This window comes from Malania oleifera, chromosome 2 (assembly GCF_029873635.1).
Source record: "Malania oleifera isolate guangnan ecotype guangnan chromosome 2, ASM2987363v1, whole genome shotgun sequence".
Taxonomy (NCBI): Eukaryota; Viridiplantae; Streptophyta; class Magnoliopsida; order Santalales; family Ximeniaceae; genus Malania; species Malania oleifera.
In genome coordinates, this window is record NC_080418.1 from 151,577,475 (window position 1) to 151,600,847 (window position 23,373).

At 36.6% G+C, this 23,373-nt stretch overlaps 1 protein-coding gene and 1 non-coding gene across 6 annotated transcripts in view; both read right to left on the minus strand.

Moving 5' to 3' along the window:
* The window catches only part of LOC131149611 (uncharacterized), a 60,327-nt gene that overhangs the window by 12,559 nt on the left and 24,395 nt on the right, over positions 1–23,373 (minus strand). The gene's annotated exons all lie outside the window — the stretch shown is intronic.
* LOC131150028 (small nucleolar RNA R71) lies at positions 10,034–10,141 on the minus strand. The gene has a single exon (XR_009135414.1). It is a non-coding gene; the product is annotated as a small nucleolar RNA R71 (small nucleolar RNA).

Sequence of the window (23,373 nt, forward strand, 5' to 3'; positions counted from 1 at the left end):
AGTGGGATTGCAGATGTTAAGCATAGCTTCAAGAAAAAATTTAAATCAATGACTTAGGTATCCATGTTACTTTCTTAGCATTGAGATTGAATGGTGCAGGGAAGAGTTGAATCTATCTTTATGAAAATCTACATTGAACTTGCTAAATGAGACTGGTCTATTAGGAGCCAAGCCAATTGATACTCCTACAGAAGGGATGTTGGATTGGACTTTGAAATGTCAATATAGCTAGTTGGTTGGAAAGTTGATCTACTTGACTGTCACTAGACCTAACAAATCTTTTGTAGTGGGGGTGATGTGTCAGTTTATGGAAATCCCAAACAACCACCTTGGTGCAGCATCTCAAAGGCTCTCCTGGCGAAGGTTTGATATGTAAATGTAGTAGAAATTGTGAGATTGTGGGATACTTTAATGCAAATTGGGCTAGATTTGTTAATGATTGAAGGTGTGCTACTGGATATTGCACATTTGTGGGATGAGATAATCTTGTTATTTGATGTAGCAAGAAACAAATTAGTGTAGCAAGATCTAGTGTTGAAGTGGAATATCGAGTTATGGCTCATACTATGAGTGAGCTTATGTGACAGAAGTCTCTTTATGTCAAAGATGGGATTCTTGGTAACAAAGACATATGTTTTGTGATAATCAAGCTGCCATTTATATTGCTAGCACTCCAATGTTTCATGAGAGGACAAAGCATATATTAGTTTACTGACATTTTACGAGGCATGTTGTGTTGAAAAAGGTTGTGAGGACTCCCTTTGTGAAATATGTCGATCAATTAGGCAATTTATTTTACAAAGACTTTATTTAAGCCTGTCTTGTCTAATGTTTGTTACAAGCTAGGGTTAGGTGATATTTATACACCTCCAACTTGAGGTAGTGAATTAGAAAGAATATGTTATTTTAATAATTAGACTCTGTTAACAGGGGTATTTTTGTCCTTAGACTCTAGGGGTAGGGGTAGACCTAAAATAACTTGGGAGGAAATAGTAAGTAAGGATTTAATATCCTTGAATCTGTCAAAAGAAATGGTTCATGATCGCATAAATTGGCGAAAAATGATTCATATAGCCGACCCCACCTAGTGGGACTTAAGGCTTGGTTTTGTTGTTGTTGTATCTCCTCTTCTCTTCTATCCTTCTCTTCTTCTCTCCTCCATCCCTAACTTTACAACAAAAATTATGGATAAAATGAATGATCTAATATAAAAAAATTAATTCTAGATGCAAAAATATTGAAGTAATAGGTTGCCAAAACAACTAAAAGTCATAAGATCTGGTTTTCAGTTTTTTTGCAAACAACTTAAAACTGTCAATAGAAAACGAAAACCAACAATGTAAACAAACTTGTTTTCATAATCTATTTCTTCACTACATAGAAACGAAAACAAAAAACCTAAAACAGAAACAATTCCAAATAGGCTCTAAAAAATTTTGACCAACCCAAAATAAGCTTTTTGAAATCCAATTTAAGAAGAATGCCTTTTTCACTCTTCCTACAAACCTCCTCCACTACCTCATTGGCAACCAAAATGGTGTCCTGCCTACCCCCACAAATGCACTTTGAGTCTTAGAAATAGTATCATCTAACACTACACTCAACCTATTAGCTAGTAGTTTAGCAATGATCTTATACACGCTAGTCACTAAAAGGATAGGTCTAAAATCAATAATCTTAGTAGATCTATTACTCTTAAGCACCAAAGTGATGAAAGTGATGAAAAAGAAGATAAGCAAAAAGAAAGAATATACAATCCTATGAAATCCTCAAAAAGGGGAAAAAATACAAAATAAAAATACAAAATCTTTCATAGATCCATAAAGCTTTGGCTTGGATGATAGTTGGCGAATTCCTATCCACGGACTGTCTAGGTGATTGATTCAATATCAGAATCCATGGTTTTAAATCGCGGTAGCGGGTAGCGCAACGTAACGGTAATGGGTGTAACGGAAAGCGGGAGTAGTGGATGTTACATAACGGGAAACGGGTGTAACGGCCGTGAATTTTTTAGAAGCAAGCACAACCTTGTGCATATTATTGTACTTGGATGTTTTAAGTTTTTAGCCCTTCATAGAAAGAATTTTAGTGCATTTTGGATCCTTTAGTTCGAGTAACTAAGTTATTTGGTAAGGGCAACAAGTTTACATTTGTTTTAAACCACCATTGATAGAAAAATTACGTTTGTGCGTATTTATACTTCTCATTGTTCTTATCTGTGATAAATTCTTGTGTGTGCTAAATTAATTAATAAAATAAAATACATTATACACTCCATTAATCTATTAGACACATAAGACATACAAGTAATACAAATATAAAATAGTTAGAAAAGAAAGAAGGTTGAAGTTGAAAAATATAGAACATAAATATCACATTACTAATATTATCAAAATAAAATATTTTCCTAACAAGTTAGTATTTTCAAATTGTTAAGTAATGCATCTATTGTGAGTATTTAAAGAAATTACAAATTTTGTATCATTGTCATCCTCTTTATAATCTTTTCCCCCTCTTGCCACTTGGTATATTGAGAATGATATATGAAAGAGAGTGAAAAATTAAGAAGAAAAAGTGAAAAATAAAATAATTTTTTGGCGTAACAGTCCTATAGCAGTTACGTAACGGCCATAGCGGCCTTTACTTAATGGTCGTGGTCCGTAACAGCCGCTACAGCTGTGATTTTTCTTCCCACCGATTTCACAGTATGTAAAGGTATCGATAACTCAAAAAACCGTTACGTAACAGTGTTACGTAACGGTTGCGGCCTTTATTTAAAACCATGTCAGAATCTATCCCCTCAGGTTGCAGTTGCTGTGCCAATCTGGCAGATTTATTGCGGTTTTCTGGGCATTGTTTGGCATAGTGTCCTTTTTTGTTGCGTATGAAACACCTGTCCTCTTCTTTTGTTTTCTTTCTGAAAAATCTGAATTTCTTCTTTTTGCTAGATTTAAGGACCTTCATAAAATGCTTCTTCTTCTTGGGTGTACATGAGCAGTCTTTTACCTTGCATTTTATCTGAAGATAAGGCTTTTTGCACTGCTTGGTAAACTTATGATTCTGCTTAACATCTTTGAAAAGAGCTTGTGAGTATCACATAATTTTTCCAAAGAGGAAAGTGCCATCTGGTGAATTTCTCCAATGGAAATGTCTCTGAGTGATCGTTTGAGTGAAGAAATTTTTCTTTGGAGTTCTGGCTGAATGTCTTCTGGTAAAGAATTAATATAAACTTGTCTAAGATTTTCATCATTGAATCCACCAAGGAGATAATATCGTTTGGACATTCTCTAGAAGTGGAAATCAAGGTCTTTTCTCTTGAGAGAACAGCAATGCATTTCAAAGTATTCCTTTTTGGCTTCGTTTGCATAATCATCTGGATCCCCAATAAACTCTTTGTAAAGAATTCCCAAAGCATGAGAAGGAGATGGAGACTTGATATATTGAAGTTGCCTATATTCTCCAAGACTTTGGAACCAATCTCTCAATGATCCCGTGAATTGGGATACAAATTCAGCAAGTACAACTTCCAAATTATTTCCTGTCTTAGATAGTTGAAGATCAATCCATGCACCAAATTCTCTAACTTTATTCCTCCATTTGATAGGAGGAGTATCATCAAAAGAAAACCGTGGACCAGTGTAGGTTTAGAAGGAGTAGTTTCTTTGGTTTGAGTTTCCATGGGTTCTTCTTCAGTATGTTCTTCTACAGTAGGTTCTTCTTCATGAGTTCTGGATGTTTCGGAATTAGTTGGTGTAGCCATAAGCATACGAGTTAGGTCTGTGATCTCTTGGTCTGTAGAAGATTGGCTATCCGAGGATCCTTCTGCCGAGGATTGGGTTTTAGTGGAAATATCATCATTATCATCATCAGATGGTAAAATGACTTTGTCAGCGAGTAATGATGAGGATTGGTTTGGTACAGGAGATTTGAGCTTTGGTTCTGGTTTTTGTGGAAAAAAGAATGCTTTCTTATGACTTCAGAAGTGGACTTGAAGTGCTTGGAATAGTCTGGCTCATAGGATCCTGAAGAAGGAGGAGATCAGGAAAACAGGGAATATGATGATGTATAAGGAAAAGCTTTTGGGATACAAATGGATGAGAAAGGTTGAGGTTGGGGACGATCTTGTTCCATTTGCATCAACTAATCTTTGAGCCTCCTGATCTCAGATACTTTATTATTGAATTCTGGCCCAAAATAGCCTAAAATGGCATAGTGCCTTAGTTCTGTATCAAGGCTATCAATCCTTCCTTTTATATCTATATACATATTTTCAAGCCTAGTATCAACATGTTGGAGGTGTTGATCTAGCTAAGTACTTTGAGAGAACAGTTTGTCAACTTTATGATCAATAGCACAAAGGGTAGCATTTTGGGATCTGGAATTTTGGGTTTGCCAGTTGAGAACTTGTTCTGCATGTGAGGGTAGCTTTCTAGTTCCATCTGGCTGGATCTCACTAGGTTGGACAAATGGTCTGGAATAAAGGTTCATTTCAGGGTGCGTTCTTGGTTCAAGTGGTGGAAAGTGCTTATCATATGGAGAGGCCATAAAACAAGGAATCGGTTGTTGAGTAGACACTGTATTGGATATGGTGTTAGGACATGATGTAGGCTTAGAAATAGGATTTTGAATGAGTCCAGGTTCAGGTGGAATTAGGCCTTCCTCTCTCAAGATTTGGAGAGCTCTTTCATAGATCCATAATGGCTATGGCTTGGATGATGGTTGGCGAATTCCTATCCACGGACTATCTGGGTTATTAGGTCTTCTTTGTGTATTATGGGGCTTGCAAGAGTTTCGTTTGTAGTGATCATTTGAGGCCTTGTGGCAATCACAATCTGGATTGCACATCAAAGGATCAACATCCCAAATGAAATGACCATTTATCTTATCAGTGAAGATAGGTCGTCCTTCTGGATTTGGTGCATGGATTGATCTTCAACTATCTAAGACAGGAAATAATTTGGAAGCTGTACTTACTAAATTTGTATCCCGATTCACGGAATCATTGAAAGATTGGTTCCAAAGCCTTGGAGAATATAGGCAACTTCAATATATCAAGTCTCAATCTCCTTCTCATGCTTTGGGAATTCTTTACAAAGAGTTTATTGGGGATGCATATGATTATGCAAACGAAGCCAGAAAGGAATACTTTGGAATGCGTTGCTGTTCTCTCAAGAGAAAAGACCTTGATTTCCACTTCTAGAGAATGTACAAACGATATTATCTCCTTGGTGGATTCAATGATGAAAATCTCAGACAAGTTTATATTAATTCTTTTACCAGAAGACATTCAACTAGAACTCCGAAGAAAAATTTCTTCACTCAGACAATCACTCAAAGACATTTCCATTGGAGAAATTCACCAGATGGCACTTTCCTCTTTGGAAAAATTATGTGATACTCATCAGCTCTTTTCAAAGATGTTAAAGCAGAATCATAAGTTTACCAAGCAGTGCAAAAAGCCTTATCTTCAGAAAAAATGCAAGGAAAAAGACTGCTCATGTACACCCAAGAAGAAGAAGCATTTTATGAAGGTCCTTAAATCTGGAAAAAAGAAGAAATTCAGATTTTTCAGAAAGAAAACAAAAAGAGGACAACACAAATCATTCTCCTGAAAAAATCTGGTTCAAACCAAAAAAAATTAAAACAACAAAAATCAAGCCAAATAGTTCCTCCAATGCCTATTTAAATCCTGAAAACTAGCTTCACTAAAAATTCCAAACCTGACACAGCATAAAGAAGTTAAATATTGAATCGTTTCCCACACAAATGACAAATTCAACTTCTTCCTAAAGAAAAAATAAACCGCACATTACATTCCAATTATAAACTCTATAAAACCGCAAACTTGCTACACTTCCACAGTGCTGCCCTCTCCTTCCTTCTTCGGAAGCCAATGAAAGAGATGAATAACAAGTCTTCCGTTGAATAGGGGCAAACCCAACTCCCTTCCATAATGCCAAACAGTTTGTTCCATATCCTCCATGCAGTCACAATGCAAAAAGAGATGGGAAGTTGTTTCAGAATTCCTATAACAGAGCACGCAAACATCTAGAGAGAGAGAGCCTTCAAAGTCCCCTAATCTGCATTGGTACTAACTTTGTTAAGCAAAACCAACCAAGTAAATGCTTTTATTTTTGGAGGAACTTTAACCTTCCAAATAATAGGATAAAGAGGAAAAGGAGAGTTTGAATAGGTCAAAAATTCATAGAATGATTTACAAAAAAACACCCCCATTGATCCAGACCCCAATAATGAACATCCCTTTCCAAGAATAAGCGGCAATTGTTCAATATGGACAACAAAGCTGACAACTCCACCATCTTCCTATCATTTAAAGGCCTCCTAAGATGAAGATTCCAAGAGGCTAAAGAGCTGCTCACATTGTCCACAAAAAATAATTAAAAAAATAATAATGTTGCTTGGCTTAGAGCAAAGTCTAAAATGACGAGGAAATGAAGTGGAAAAAGAAACATACTGAGCCATAGGTCTTTCCAAAAAAACAAATCCGGAAACCTCCCCCCCCCCCCCCCCCCCACACACCTTAAAATTAGTGTGAAAAGATGGTAAATATGGGAAATAGATCTCCAAAGACCCAACAAAGAGCATCTTAAACTAGCATTGGCATCCCGCCCATTCTCATCCAACCCAAACTTACTACATACAACTCTATGCCACAGGGGATCCTTCTAAAGGGAAGCAGCACAACCATTCAACTAAAAGAGTGGTGTTTCTAGACACAAAGTTACCAAGACCCAACCACCCCGCCCCCCTCTTTTAGACTTACAAACCTCCACCCAACTCACTAAATGATCCCTATGACTCCCCACGCTAGATCACAAAAAATCTCTCATGATTCTCTCAAGCTTACTAGCAACCCCCACTATAACTTTAAAAACAAATAAGAAATTCAATGGAAAGCTAGAAAGATAAAGCCTAGATAAGCATAATTCTACCCCTAAGAGAAAAAAGGGCACCCTTCCAACCATCTAATCTCTTCATCGTCCTTTCAACTACTGGATTCCAAAAATCTGCTCATCCACGATCCCCCCTAGAGGAACCCCCAAGTCAATCAAGGGTCAATCCAATAAACCACACCCCACATCTGCAGACTAACTAGTTCTCCCAACGAGTATATTTAAGGCTGCTAAACCACTACTCCCCATATTAATTTTGAGCCCAGCAACCCTCTCAAAAACTTGAAGAATACCAAAAAATTTTCCAAACAAAGGGCTATGTCACCATGAAGAAAATGGTACCATCAGCAAATTGAAGATGAGAAACTACCACTGATTACGTGTCAAAACTGCGTAATTGGGCACTTTAACCCGGGCTTTACGGCTTATATTTTTAATTAAATGTCCAATTATGTCTAATATTTTAACAAAGTGTCGAATTTAGTATTCTTGAGTTTCATTGCACAATTTATGAATTTTTGGTAATTTTTTGTTGCAGGAAAAGTCCCGGGAGCCAATACCGACACTTGTTCGTATTTTGTGCATAACTTTTCTGTCCGAGCTCCGATCGAGACGATTCAAATTTCTGGAGAAAGAGGAAAGGATTATCTACAACTTTCATCTTTTGAGTTTTGTGAGAAACGGGCTCCAGGAAGGTCAAAACAGACCGTGTTCGTGAAGAACAAAAACTGAAAATATATAAATATATATATATATATTTGTTTTGATGTGACCCGGCCATGCATGGCCGGGTCGGGTTGGGTTAGCCGGGTCTAGGTATTCGTATTCCCCTTTAAATTCTCCTCTTTCCCTTTTTTGTTTTTTGGGTGTGTCTCCAACACACCAATCTCTGCTCCCTCTTCTCCTTTGCTCCTTCAATTTTTTTCGTCTCTATGTTTTTCCCCCTCTCGTTCTCTTTTACTCTCTCAGCTTCCCTGCAACCTCTCCCTCTCCCTCTCCCTCTCCCTCTCCCTATGTCTTCTCTCCCGTGAGACACCACCTGCAGCCACCGTGAACCATAGCCGACCACAGCAACTCCACTCCACCATCCTGCCAGCTAAGTTCCTCCGTTGCAGCTGTTCTGGACAGACCACCGAGCACACCACAGCAGAAGTCGGGCAGCCCTCTGCACAGCCAGCCTTCGACCGCAACACCAGCAACTCGAGAGCTACTCCTCTCTGATCCTCGGCCAGCCCAGCATCAACAGCCCTCTCAGCCAGCAGAGCACAGCAGCAACAGCAGCCCTCTCCTCTGTTTCTCACGGCCTGCCATGGCCGTCCTTCCCTGCTCTCTCTTTTCCCTTCTTTCTTTTAATTATTTATTTATTTTTGTTAAGACTTTAAATATTGCATAAAGTTCAGATTTTTTTTTAGTTTATTTGAAATTTCTTTTAAGATTGAATATTGTTAAGCATTTAACTCTTGTTGAATTTTTTTTCATTAAACTAGTTATTGGTGGTTTTAATTAGTCCTTTAAATTAAGTTCGGTTTGAAAAAAAAAAGACAAAAAAAAAATATTGTTTAGTTTTGAAGTTTTCCAAGTTTTAATTTTTTTTTTTTCTTTTGAAACTCAATTTAGATTAGGTTCGGTTTTATCAAAGTTTGTATTTTTCTTATGGTTTTTCATTTTATTGATGCAGTGAGCCACCGTGGAATTAATTTGACTCGAAATATTGGGATTGCAAGCATGAGTGGCTAAGTTCAGTAACTCGGGTTGTGGGTCAATGTCGTTTGTTTTCTATGGCTTATTAGTTCTCCTAAGAAATTATTGATAAACTTTTATTTGGTTGAACCCGAAAATTTAAGGTATCGTTGATAAATCGCTAGCTCTTATTTCTTGTTTTGTTATTGACGTTAGGCACATCAAAACCTTGATTTAATCTAGGATTTTCATCAACTAGTTTACATGACATTCGGTTGATGCTTAATGAGAGTTTTTATTTTCTTCCGTTTGGATGTGGCCAATTTACTCGATCTTTAGTAATAAAATTTCATCTTATTAATGCCTTGATTGGATTAACAAGAAGAGGAGTAAGGCCTAGGAAATTAGTAAACGGTGGAAGCAAACAGACGTTGAACCTGTAACCCGAGTGTTTGGTAAAATTGTTTCAATTAATCTGTTTAGTTTTGGTTGCGTTATTAGATTTACATTTTTGGAAAATTGATAAAATTTCAGTTTCATTTTGATAGTTTACTCAAGCTTCTCTCACTTTGTTTACTATTTTCAAAATTTGTAAAAGACAAAAAAAAAATTTCCAAAACCCATTTTTCAGCAACAGGATTTCACTAAACTTTTATAAATACTTTGATACTCAGTTGTCCCTGTGGAATACGATCCTGGACTCATCCTTGATACAACTTGACACTTCTGCACTTGGAAGCACAACTCAGAACGAGTCAAGTTTTTGGCGCCGTTGCCGAGGATTAATTGGTGTCATCAAAGTGTTTCTCAAATTTCAGAGAGGGTATTTATAGAGCTGTGAACGTCTTCATAGCCTGGGTGATATCTACTTCCTCTCCTTTGACCTGTTTGCTTTTATTTTTGTTTTATTTCGTTTATACTGATTTTGTATGTCTGGTTGGGCTAGAGATAACACATTTAGATTGGTTAGGACAGACTCATCCATCTCATCATCGAGTGCACCTATTTCACTTGAATCACTTGAATCATCATCTGACACTCAGCATCATGGCTGAGAATGAACATTATGATAAGGATAACCCTAATAGGACACTTAGAGAATATTTGCAACCTGTTAGGACCAGCACCCCATCTTGCATTATTCTACCTTTAAATGCAAATGCTTTTAATTTTAAACCTGGGATGATTCCATTGTTACCTCATTTTCATGGCATTGAATCTGAAAACCCATATTTGCATATTAAAGAGTTTAAAGAAGTGTGTTCCACATTCATGGACAGAACATGCACTGAGGAGGTAATAAAACTAAAATTGTTTCCATTTTCTTTAAAAGACAAGGCAAAAACCTGGTTGAATTCCCTAAGACCAAGATCCATTGGGACTTGGCAAGAAATGCAAACTGAGTTTTTAAAGAAATTTTTTCCCATGCAAAGAACTAATGCTTTGAAAAGACAAATCATGAACTTTTGCCAAAAAGATGTGGAAACATTTTATCAGTGTTGGGAACGTTTCAAAGATCTCTTAAATGCATGTCCTCACCATGGGTATGAGAATTGGAGGGTCATCAGTTTTTTCTATGAGGGGTTGCAACCAAAGATGAGGCAATTTGTAGAAACAATGTGCAATTGTGAGTTTTTCAATAAAGGGCCTGAAGAAGCTTTTGATTATTTTGATTACTTGGCTGAAAATGCCCAATCTTGGGATGTCTCTGATGTGTATGATAGATCTGAAAAGCAAAAATGCATTGGTGGGGGTGGTAAGTATCAATTGAAAGAAGTTGATGATTTGAATGCGAGGCTTGCATTGATGTCTAAAAGGTTAGAGTCCATTGAACTTAAGAAGGTAAATGAAATGCACGTTTTACCATCATCTTCTGAAAAATGCAGCATATGTGAGGATCCAGGGCATGTGACTGATGCATGTCCAACTATTCCTGCTTTTAAGGAAGTTTTGCTTGATCAATCTAACCCAGTGCATATGGTTTCTAAGAATTCTTCTGGACCTTATTCTAATACATATAATGCAGGTTGGAGAAATCATCCAAATCTCAGTTGGAAAAATGACCAGGGGGGGCCATCTACGCAGGGACCAAGTCAGTATAATCCTTATGCAGCCGCTAGCCAAGGCTTGGGGCCACCTCATTTTCCAAATCAGCCACCCCAAATGCAAAGAAGAGGAGTGGAAGACTCCATACAACAGCTAACTGTTAGCTTGCAACAATTTATGCAGAGTTAGAGCACGATCAACAACCAAAACTCCCAGGCCATCAATGACATCAGAGGGACTCTCACTAAAGTAACCACCACTTTGAGTAACCAGGAGAAAGGAAAGTTTCCAGCTCAACCCCAGCCCAATCCACAAGGGACAGTCGATCATCTCAGCATTCAGGTGAAGGGAGCAATGTGAAATCAGTGAAAGCTATTACAACTTTGAGGAATGGTAAGGTTTTGGGTGACCCTGCCCATAGTGCAGGAAGTTCAGGTAAAAATGCTAATCCTCCTCTTGATAGTGGTGAGTCGAGCACTTTAAATTCACATAATGATGCATGTTCCATACCTGCACCGTTTCCACAACGTTTGGTTTCTTTGCACAAGGATAAACAGCATGTTGAAATCTTGGAAATTTTTAACCTAGGATTAACATTCCACTTCTAGATGCTATAAAACAAATTCTTGCTTATGCTAAATTTCTAAAGGATTTATGCACTGTAAAACGCAAACTGAATGTGCAGAAAAAGGCCTTCCTCACTGAGCAAGTTAGTGCTATTATTCAAAATCACACACCACCTAAGTACAAGGATCCTGGGTCACCTACTATTTCATGTGTCATCAGAAACTCTAAGATAGGGCAGGCCTTGCTAGACTTAGGTGCGGGGGTTAATTTGCTACCTTATAGTGTGTATGAACAATTGGGGCTAGGGGAATTGAAAACCACATCCATTATCTTGCAGCTTGCTGATAGATCCATAAAAATTCCTAAGGGTATCATTGAGGATGTCTTGGTCCAAGTGGATAAATTTTACTACCCTGTGGATTTTGTGGTCTTGGATATGAAAGTGTCATCCCGCGCAAATTCTTCACCACCTGTGATTTTGGGAAGACCATTTTTAGCAACTTCTAATGCCATAATCAATTGTAGGAGTGGTGTTTTAAAATTGAGTTTTGGAAATATGACTTTAGAACTGAATATCTTCAATTTGTGCAAGCAACCTCAAGAACATGAAGAAATCCAAGAAGTCAATTCACTGGAATCTTTAATTGTAGACACTCCTTGGTTAAACTATGATTGTGATGAGCAGTGGGAGGAATTAGAAGATTCCCTTGATTTATCTGAGTCCACTGATCATTTTTCTTCGCTTTGTGTTGCAGGTGACTCAACTGAGATGCAATGGAAGCTTAAATTTGAACCATTACCGGCAATACAAACCCCAGCACAACCATCCGATGAGAAGGCACCAGTGTTAGAATTGAAGCCACTGCCGCCGGAACTAAAATATGCCTACCTTGGACCAGAGAACTCATTCCCAGTGGTGATTGCTGCATTGTTGACTCCTGACCAAGAAAGTAAGTTGTTGAGAATTTTGACACAACACAAATCAGCCATTGGTTGGTCCATTGCCGACATTAAAGGTATAAGTCCTCTCATTTGTACACATAGGATATATTTGGAAGAGGGTTCAAAACCCTCTAGAGAGATGCAAAGGAGACTAAACCCCACAATGAAGGAAGTGGTAAAAAAGGAAGTCTTGAAATTGTTAGACATAGGCATCATATATCCAATTGCTGACAGTAAATGGGTTAGTCCAATACAAGTTGTTCCAAAAAAATCTGGTATAACTGTTGTAGAAAATGATAAGGGAGAATTGGTGCCTACTAGAGAGACCACAGGCTGGAGGATGTGTGTAGATTATAGGAAATTGAATGCTGCCTCTAGGAAGGATCATTTTCCTTTGCCTTTCCTTGACCAGGTTTTAGAAAAAGTGGCAGGGCATGAATATTACAGTTTTTTAGATGGATTCTCCGGTTATTATCAAATAGAAATAGCTCCATAGGACCAAGAGAAGACTACCTTCACTTGTCCCTTTGGAACTTTTGCCTTCAGGAGAATGCCATTTGGGCTATGCAATGCCCTGGCTACTTTTCAAAGATGCATGTTAAGTATTTTTAGCAACTTGATTGAGGACAGTGTAGAGGTATTCATGGATGACTTTTCAATTTTTGGAAAAACATTTGATGCATGTTTGTCTAATTTGCAGGTTGTTTTGAAAATATTTGAAGAAAAGCAATTGTTGTTAAATTGGAAAAAATGTCACTTTATGGTCCAACAAGGAATAGTTTTGGGGCACATTGTATCCTCTCAAGGCATAGAGGTGGATAAAGCTAAAATAGACTTGATTTCAAATTTGCCTGCACCTAAAAATGTGAAAGATGTTAGATCATTTTTAGGGCATGCCGGTTTTTATAGAAGATTCATAAGGAATTTTAGCTTTATCTCTAAACCTCTTTGCAAACTTTTGATGCATGATGTTAAATTTGAATGGACCCAAGAGTGTCAAAATGGTTTTGATGAACTAAAAACATGCCTCACCACTGCACCTATCATTCGATCTCCTGACTGGTCACTTCCTTTTGAATTAATGTGTGATGCAAGTGACTTTGCTGTGGGAGCTGTTCTTGGACAACGAAGAGATAAACTGCCATATGTTATATACTATGCTAGTAAAACTTTAAATGCGGCACAAAAGAACTATTCCACCACAGAAAAAGAACTACTAGCTATAGTATTTGCATTGGATAAGTTTAGATCTTATCTTCTTGGTTCTCCTGTCATAATATTCACTGACCATGCAGCTCTGAAAATTCTACTGTCAAAAAAAGACACTAAGCCAAGACTGGTAAGGTGGATACTTCTGCTTCAGGAATTTGATCTCACAATAAAAGATAAAAAGGGAGTGAAGAACGTGGTGGCAGATCACCTTTCTCGACTTCAATCAGAAGTTTCTAAGAAGTTTTCTTTAATTTCTGATAAATTTCCTGATGAACAATTATTTGCCGTTGAATATTTACCATGGTATGCTGATATTGTAAATTTCTTGCTTACAGGGAAAACTCCACCTCGTTGGAATGCTCAAGACATAAGAAGGTTGAAGGCTGAAGCTAAGAATTTCTTTTACGATGATCCTTATCTCTTTAAATATTGTTCAGATCAGATCATTAGAAAGTGTGTGCCTAACAATGAAATTTCTAGTGTTTTAAATTTTTGCCACACAGAAGCTTGTGGTGGGCATTTTTCCGCCCACAAAACAATGGCTAAAGTTCTTCAAAGTGGGTTTTATTGGCCAAGTATGTTTAAGGATGCTTTGAGTTTCTGTAAAGCCTGTGAACCTTGTCAAAAATTAGGGGGAATCACTAGGAGAAACATGATGCCTTTGCAACCTATACTAGTGATTGAAATTTTTGATTGTTGGGGTATAGATTTCACGGGACCATTTCCTTCTTCTTTTGGCTATTTATACATTTTGCTTGCCGTTGATTATGTTTCCAAGTGGGTTGAGGCAGTCCCTTGCAGAACTAATGACCATCAAGTGGTTATAAAATTTTTGAAAGAAAATATTTTTGCAAGGTTTGGCATGCCTAAAGCCATAATCAGTGATCAAGGCACGCACTTTTGCAACAAACATGTTTCAGCCTTATTGAAGAGGTATGGTATCCATCACAAAATCTCTACTGCCTACCATTCTCAAACCAACGGGCAAGTTGAATTAGCAAATAGGGAAATTAAACACATCCTTGAGAAAACTGTTAACCCAAATAAGAAAGATTGGTCTTTGAGATTGTCTGATAGCTTGTGGGCCTATAGAACAACTTTTAAAACCATTTTAGGCATGTCTCCATATGGATTAGATAAGCATAATTCTACCCCTAAGAGAAAAAAGGGCACCCTTCCAACCGTCTAATCTCTTCATCGTCCTTTCAACTACTAGATTCCAAAAATCTGCTCATCCACGATCCCCCCTAGAGGAACCCCCAAGTCAATCAAGGGTCAATCCAATAAACCACACCCCACATCTGCTAACTAACTAGTTCTCCCAACAAGTATATTTAAGGCTGCTAAACCACTACTCCCCATATTAATTTTGAGCCCAGCAACCCTCTCAAAAACTTGAAGAATACCAAAAAATTTTCCAAACAAAGGGCTATGTCACCAGGAAGAAAATGGTACCATCAGCAAATTGAAGATGAGAAACTACCACCCCCTCATTCCCCACACCTAACCCCTTAACCAACCCTCCTTCAACTGCCCTATCTACCATCCTGCTTAAGACATCAGCTGCAAGGACAAACAAAAAGGGAGATTGCAGGTCTCCTTTTCTAATGCCTCTCGAAGCAGTAAACCAAGATTTAGATTCACCATTTACAATAATCGAGAACCACACGTTAGATAAGCAGCCCTTAGTCCACCAGCACCAATGCTCTCCAAAACCTCTTTTTCACAAAGACCTTATCCGGGAAACTCCAACTCACTCTATCATAAGCTTTCTCAAAAATCTACTTTAAATACGAACCCCCTCTTCTTATTCCTACTGATGTCCTCCACCACCTCATAGCCACAAGGATAGCATCCACTATTTGTCTCCCCACCACAAAAAAATCCTATGCAGTTGAAGTAGTATCATTAAGCACCATGCTTAACCTATTTGCTAAAACTTTAGCAATAATCTTATGCACACTAAAGACAAGACTTATAGGTCTAAAATCCTCAACCTTGAAAAATCTATGTTTCTTAGGCACCAAGGCTGTAAAAGAAGAGTTGATACTCTTGCTCAAAATCTCATTCCCATAGAAATCAATGAAAAATTTCAACAAATCACCCTTAACAATCTCCCAACAATCTTGAAAGAAAGCCATTTTAAAATCGTCCGAACCTAGAGCCTTATCCCTATCCATGCAAAAAACTACACACCTCACTTCCTCCTCATCAAATAGCCTCCCCAACAAGTGTATATGAGCATCAGAGATAGGCTCCCAATCTAAACCCCCAATCATCTGTCTATTACGTATTTCCTTCAAATAAAAATTATGAAAGAAATCATTAATAACAAATGCAATCAAGCGCTAATCATTTGTAAACCTCCCATCCCCAAAATCCAACTTCCTAACCTAATTTTTTCTCTCATTGCCATTAGCTAAACTATGGAAAAAAGATGAATCACAATCACCATCTTTCACCGATTTGAATTTGGTCTTTTGCCTCCAACTCCTTATTTCCTAAAAAGTCACCTCTTCCAACTCATTTTTAATTGAGACTCTTCTAGCCCACTCACTTTCCGACAGAATAACCTCCTCCTCCTTTCTATCCAAACCGACAACCTCACCTAAAAGACTACATTTTCTAATTCTAACATCTCCAAACTTTCCCTCATTACAAGTCAATTTTTCCTTTAGTTGTTTTAATTTCCTCATGAACCTAAACCTTCCCAACTTCTCTATACTTCCTCTCCCCAAGAATCCCTAACCAAAGGCTTAATGTAACGCCCCAGTCCCAACTTACGGCCCGAGTGTTACTGTAGTGACGTCTGTGTACCTGATATACTTCTTAACAGATATATAAGCCGCCAAAAACATAAACATCCATCAAACTATTACTAGAGTTCTAACTGCCTAATAGATACATACAGCTATTCCAACAACCATATACAATACTGTATGATACTCGACGCATCCTCGAGTCTTACAACATTTTACAAGTTCTAAAAACCTATAACATAACCTACAAAATCAAGCTCGTGGAAATGCTCACTCAAAAACAGATCGCTACCCTGCCCCGGTCCTTGCTAATCTCAACCTCGATAAGGACCTGAAAAGACGGTTTGTATGATAGGGCGAGACACCTCTCAGTAAGGGACGATTAAGCTATAATAACAGTGTATGGCCAGCATGCTTTAAGTGTTTAACAAAAACATAAACATATATAATCATTGTTTCTGTAATTGTAAAATATTTCATCATATGAAAAGCCCCATAGTATATAACAACAATTACATAAATGTACAGATATGCAAGATAGGACACGCCCTAAAACTCTATACCATGTATAAATCCCCAAAATTGGGGTTGACCGCCCCTACTGTCTCAATACAGCCTGAGTACACGATCAAGAGGCAAACTCACACTAAGACTGCCCCTACTGTCTCAATACAGCCTGGGTTCATATAGATCAAAAGTATGGTGCCCTCACTAGCAACGGATCCGGGCCTACAGTATCAGTCCCCAGGGTTCCTAAAGCATATCGTGCAATTTAAGCAATTTAAACACTCTTGAAATCATTTCACAAAACACATCATTACGTGAAATCCGGCCCGTAGCCGTCAAATAAACTTTTGGCATTTTCACAACAGTTCCAGTATTTCACAACATCAACACTTGCCACACAGTTTTCCATATTTGAAAGCAACCCGAAAGTAAATATAAATAGTTAATATCACAGTATGGGTTTTAAACAACGAAAACAACATTTTCAACCGGTGAAAAGGTCCGAAATGACAAGTACAATGTTCTAAAAATATAACATTTGAATTTGACCGATTGGTTTTGAAAATAAAGTCGGTTTATCGAACCGAGGCCCAGAAACCCTAAAACCGCCGTAACTCGATATATAAAAGTTATTTCAACATTTCAATCGATTCATATTGTATAAATCACTGTTTTAACATAAGCCCCTTACCTGCGTGTGAATCAGAGTCCGAAACGACCCGAAACTCAAGCCCTAGCTTTCCGAACCTCGAACCTAAACGATTCAAAACAACAGCACGAAAACCCCGAAACCTAATACTTGAAGAACAACACTTCAGTATAATCTCGTATACTACAGATCTACCAGACCAAAAGCAAAAAACGACCCTTACCTCAATTTTCGAGAAAAACTCGAAAATCTCCGAAATGAAATTTTGATTTGTAGAACCTATAGAGATTCCTTCCCTGATCCACGTAGTGACGTCGGATCGTCGATTCCGACAACACACGGCCCGAAAATCTTAGAGAGAGAGAGAGAGTGGAGTTCGTGTATAGAGAGAGAGAGAGAGAGTTTATAAGGAAAAAACCTAACTTAGCCTTTAAGTAATCAAAATAAATATCTCCTCTAAGATATTTATATATAAATATCTCAAAATATCTCCTTTCAAAATATCTTCTCCAAAATATCTCCTCCAAAATATGTCTTTATTTATTTATTTTTTATTTTTTATTTTTTATTTTTTATTTTTTTTTTATTTTTTTGATCGGGTTACTACACAATTATTGCATAGTTCAACCACATGTTCTCAAACCTAAAAGGGGTATGACCCCATGACACCATACCAGACTCCAATAAAATAGGAAAGTGATCAAAAGTAATCCTAGGAAATGCGACATGAGAAAGGTTGGGAAGCTCACCTTCCTACTCAATACAAAACAAAAATCTATACAAGCTACTAGCCACCACTTTTGCCCTCTGACAAACCAAGTGAACGAAGGATTCCCCAAAGGGAGATCCCATAAAAAATCTTAACCCACAACCATAAATCCCTAAAAAATGAATCAAACTTAAGCATACGAACTGTAGGTCTATCCCCCCCCCACCCCGGTTTTTTTTCTTCTCTTTAAGAAATCTAACCATGTTAAAATCACCTCACATGATCGACCTAGGAACAAAATCCAAAGATAAGAGTAGAGATTTTCCCAAAAAGAGTTCCTTAAAGTAAGTCTAGGAGGTCTGTAAACTTAAGAGACCCACCATTGCCTCTTCCCTCTAACTTTGAATAAAACCGACAAAGAAAAACACCCCGTTTAGTATCAACTTTCAGAATAGAACACGAATCCTACAAGACAAGAATACCATATGAAGCATCATGCGAAGGCAAAATTTCTCAATCCTTACAATGCCCACCCCAAATAGCCTTCACTACACCCCTCATCTAACAATTCCAATTTAGTTTCTTGGATAAGAATGAAACCAAGGGTATTCTTATCCAAAACCACCTTAATCAAACTCCTCTTCCTCAAGCTATGTAAACCTTTCACATTCCAACTATCTTCATAATCTAATGCATTTACCACCCTTCCTGAAGCCTTTACCACCCCCATAATTAATTGACAACACCATATTTTTTAGCTCCTTCTGGACTTTCTTCTTCCTTCTCTCATCCTAGGACTCAAACCCAACGATTCGAACCATGTTTCCAATAGCATCTACCAATTCAACAACGATTCAATTGTCTTTAGAACGCTAGTAAGATTCGAATTGTTTTGGTGTGGAATTGAGATGAATCATATGAATTGAATCATGAATCGTAAGATTCTAACAAATATAATTGGTACTAATTTTATTAAGCACAACCAACTAGAGAAAATCCTTGATTTTAGGAAGAACTTTGGCCTTCTTGATCAATTTGCAAAGAGGAAAGGAAGAATAAGGGCTAGTCAAAAATTCACAAAAATAATTGCAAGAATATACCCCTAAAGGATCTAAAGACCAGATTTGGCTATTCTCTTCCAAAGAAACCCAATAGTTATTCACAAAGACTAACAAAGAAGAAAACTTTTTATCTCCATATCATTCAAGGACCTCCAAAAGTGAAAATCAAAAGAAGGTAAAGGACCACTAGGATCAACAACAAAAGAAGAAATGGAACCATCCTACCCTAAGCTCAAACAAAAGAGATGAGAAAAAGAGGTGGACAAAACTACATTCCCCAACCAAAGATCTTTCAAAAAATGGATATTTTTTTATTATAGATGACACAAACTCCATCAAAACAAGAAAGAACAAAAAATTATAGCAAAAAGAGGACAAGCCATAATCCTTTGCAACAAAAAAAAAATGAACATAATATTCACATCAATGCTGCCATCCAATCCCTTTGGATATCAGATAATGAAATAGCCTTAAAAATATCAATAGAGGGAGCCCAAAATGCAGCCAAAAACAAAGCTTTCCCCAAATCAAATGCATTGGAGTCTTCTGATCTTTGAATATCATGGCATTCCTTTCAAGCCAAAGAGTCCACAATATAGCAAAAACAATGCAAAACCAAAACCTTTTCTTTCTTCTCTTCCTACCAAGGCCCCAAAATTGTACAAATAAGAAATCATAAGTAATATCTGCAGCCACCCAATCCCCATCACTATAGTAGAACAAATTATTCCACAACACCCTTACCACCTCACAATGTTGGAATAAATGACAATTAGTCTCACTTTCTTTGCCACACATCAAACAAAAATCAGGTCTAAGGGCCGTATAAGGCCCTCCTAATCTGAAGCAAGTTGTTTGTATTAACCCTGTTGAGAGCAAATATTCATATGAAAGCTTAACTGTTAAAATGGACAACAACCTTCTACACTACTTTATACAAATGAAAAGGGCTAGGAGTAACACATTTAGTTAAATGGACAAAAAAAAAGACATTAAAGAGAGAACCCAAAGAGTCCCTAATCCCAAGCCTCCTTGTGGAATAAAGTGTTAAAAGGAAAAATGGATAGAACAAGTAGGGAAGAATGCTTTTTTTCCGGACTTAAAAGAATTTGGATCAACCATAGGAATAACTACCTCTTCATCATTACCCACCCCCAACCCCCCACCAACAGAGGAATTTTGAAAAGTCCACCTTGACTAGAGTAGGTTAAGGAATAGGGAGAAAAGACCCCTCATCAATCAAAATTTTTGTCTACTATTAGTTGTGCTTAAAAGCATTTATATCCCCTTGCATAGTGTTAGACAACGATTAAGCATAGTCTTCCCCAAACTGATGAACATCTTGCATGGTATCATCACATAAACCCAACAATTCCTCTCTGTCATTCACAAAGTCCACTTAAAAGTTGTGCTGAGACATCCTTTTCATCCAAATCTAGGTCAGATCTAATCTAATCAATCAACAACTCCTTCTCAAATTCGAGAAAGTTGCTCGAGTCATCTTCTATATCTGGAACTTCCTTTTAATCACCACTATCCCCACTCCTATGTGCTCCCCCACAATCAAATTGTAATGGAGAAATTAAATTATTAGCATAAATGCAGGCCTTTTCCCTACTACTCAACAAAGCTTCATCCAAAGGGAAACAAGTTCCTTTCAAAAGCGAAAAGTTTAATAGCTGATTATCATGCCCGCTTTTTCAATGTACCTTCGACTTTCTATTCAACAGCCCCTTTGTCTAATTCACCACAACAATCATGGTTTTAAATCACGGTAGCGGGTAGCATAACATAATGGTAATGGGTGAAGCGGGAAGCAGGAGTAGCAAATGTTACATAATGGGAAGCAGGCGTAACGACCAAGAATTTTTTTGAAGCACGCACAACCTTGTGCATATTAGAGTATTTGCATGTTTCAAGTTTTTAGCCCTTCTTAGAAGAAGTTTTAGTGTATTTTGGATCCTTTAGTTTGAGTAACTAAGTTATTTGGTAAAGGCAACAAGTTTACATTTGTTTTAAACCACCATTGATAGAAAAATTACGTGTGTGTGCGTATTTATACTTCTCATTGTTCTTATCTGTGACAAATTTTTATGTGTGCTAGATTAATTAATAAAACAAAATACATTATACACTCCATTAGTCTATTAGACACATAAGACATACGAATAATACAAAAATAAAATAGTTAGAAAAGAAAGAAGGTTGAAGTTGAAAAATATAGAACATAAATATTACATTACTAATATTAAAAAAAATAAAATATTTTCCTAATAAGTTAGTATTTTCAAATTGTTAATTAATGCATCTCTTGTGAGTATTTAAAGAAATAGTAAATTTTGTATCATTGACATCCTCATTATAATCTTTTCCCCCTCTGCCACATGGTACATTGAGAATGATTTATGAAAGAGAGGGAAAAAGTGATAAGAAAAAGTAAAAAATAAAATAATCTTTTTGGTATAACAGTCCTATAGCAGTTACATAATGGTTGTAGCGGCCTTTATGTAACGGTCACAGTCCGTAATGGCCACTACAGCTGTGATTTTTTTCCCACCAATTTTGCGATGTGTAACGATATCGGTAACCCAAAAAGCCGTTACGTAATAGTCGCGGCCATTATTTAAAATCATGACTACAATGTACCTTCCCTTGTATTCGGTGTAGTATCTTAATGCTAACTACCTTTTCAATGTACCTTCTTGTTGTTTGATGTAAATTCCACTAGTCTCTCCTCCTTCGAATTCATTTCTCCTGGTCATTGCACATTTGAACCCTCTCCCTTCAGGTTTCCTTGAATGCTCTACCCATCATCCCCTGTTGTAGCTCCTCCTTCACCACTCCACCAACACTACCCAACTTCTCACTAAAGAAGAACCCAATCCACTTTGGCCTATTTCCTTCGAAGCAAATGGTATTAGGTCCACCTCCTAGAGAAAATTAGAGCCCAATATCTTTTTACCCTTCTCAACAAAGGCCTTAAAAATTTTTATTCCAACGAAAATTTTGTAGCTCCAAAAGTACATAAATTTCAATGGAAATTTTGATTTCGATTTGGAAAAAACAATGGAAATTAGTAGCAAAGCATGTAATTCTTTTATAAAACTTTAGAAAAGGTTAATAGACATAACAATGAAGCTTTTAGGAATAATACATCACAAATTAAATACATCCATGTTGTGTATGAGGTGCAATAGTTGTAATGTCATATGTGTGTTCATGGTATTAAATTTCCACGAAATTGTCGAAATTTCCGTCGAAATTTCCAATTTTTGTCACCCTTAAAATTGAAATGGCAGTCAACTTCCGTTTTACATAATTTCCATCGACATTTCAACAAATCATTCGAAATTTATCGAAATATCGAAGTTTAAGGGAAACTTGTTGAAATTTTAACTATCAAACGAAATTTCCTCGGAATTCAAATGAGAGATTTAGGATCAAAGTGAAACTTCTCTCTTGATTTATTTTATTTTTGTATTGAAACAAAAAGATTGTTTCAAAAGATTTTGAAATTATATGAAAAAATAAACTTACAACAACATTTTTTATTTAAGCATTCATGTCTAAAGTATCATTATTTGTATGATAAATAATATTTAAATGATTTAGGAATTTAATTTGTATTAACTGAATATTTTTAATGCACATTATCTTATACACAAATTATATTACAATTTTTCCATCTCTTACGCAACATAGATGTATTTAACTTGTAATATATTAGTCCTAAAGCTTATGTTATTACATCTATTAACCATTTCTAAAGTTTCATAAAAGAATTCCATGATTTACTACTGATTTCCATTATTTTTTAAAATCAAAATCAAAATTTCCATTGAAATTTCCATTTTTTGGGAGGTTCAAAATTTGAGTCGAAATCGAAATTTAAGACCTTGTATGTGTTACAGATATTCATAATATAATATGGGTATTAAACATATTTGGTTAATATAAATGAAATTCATAAATCAACTAAACAATACCTTTTATTCAAACAAAGATAAAGATAATTTTGTCATAAATGGTTAAATAAATGGTAGTTATAAGTTTAATTTTTCAAATTATTTTAGAATCTCTTGTAAAAATTTTTTTTTCAAAAAAAAAAAAAAAGATAAATTAAGAGAGAAATTTCAGTTTGCATCTAAACCTCACATTTGATTCCAAGGAGTTTTCGTTCTATAGTTAAAATTTCAACAAGTCTCGCAAAAATTCCGAGATTTCAGTAAATTTCGGAGGATTCGTTGAAATTTCAAAGGAATTTATGTGAGACAGAAATCGACTGCCATTTTGATTTCGATAGTGATAGAAAACACAAAATTTTGAC